Here is a 1,209-nt window from a genome sequence, read left to right on the forward strand (position 1 = left end):
ACAGACAGACACAGACAGACAGACACAGACAGACAGACACAGACAGACAGACACAGACAGACAGACACAGACAGACAGACACAGACAGACAGACACAGACAGACAGACACAGACAGACAGACACAGACAGACAGACACAGACAGACAGACACAGACAGACAGACACAGACAGACAGACACAGACAGACAGACACAGACAGACAGACACAGACAGACAGACACAGACAGACAGACACAGACAGACAGACACAGACAGACAGACACAGACAGACAGACACAGACAGACAGACACAGACAGACAGACACAGACAGACAGACACAGACAGACAGACACAGACAGACAGACACAGACAGACAGACACAGACAGACAGACACAGACAGACAGACACAGACAGACAGACACAGACAGACAGACACAGACAGACAGACACAGACAGACAGACACAGACAGACAGACACAGACAGACAGACACAGACAGACAGACACAGACAGACAGACACAGACAGACAGACACAGACAGACAGACACAGACAGACAGACACAGACAGACAGACACAGACAGACAGACACAGACAGACAGACACAGACAGACAGACACAGACAGACAGACACAGACAGACAGACACAGACAGACAGACACAGACAGACAGACACAGACAGACAGACACAGACAGACAGACACAGACAGACAGACACAGACAGACAGACACAGACAGACAGACACAGACAGACAGACACAGACAGACAGACACAGACAGACAGACACAGACAGACAGACACAGACAGACAGACACAGACAGACAGACACAGACAGACAGACACAGACAGACAGACACAGACAGACAGACACAGACAGACAGACAGACAGACAGACAGACAGACACAGACAGACAGACACAGACAGACAGACACAGACAGACAGACACAGACAGACAGACACAGACAGACAGACACAGACAGACAGACACAGACAGACAGACACAGACAGACAGACACAGACAGACAGACACAGACAGACAGACACAGACAGACAGACACAGACAGACAGACACAGACAGACAGACACAGACAGACAGACACAGACAGACAGACACAGACAGACAGACACAGACAGACAGACACAGACAGACAGACACAGACAGACAGACACAGACAGACAGACACAGACAGACAGACACAGACAGACAGACACAGACAGACAGACACA

This window comes from Stigmatopora nigra, chromosome 5 (assembly GCF_051989575.1).
Source record: "Stigmatopora nigra isolate UIUO_SnigA chromosome 5, RoL_Snig_1.1, whole genome shotgun sequence".
Taxonomy (NCBI): Eukaryota; Metazoa; Chordata; class Actinopteri; order Syngnathiformes; family Syngnathidae; genus Stigmatopora; species Stigmatopora nigra.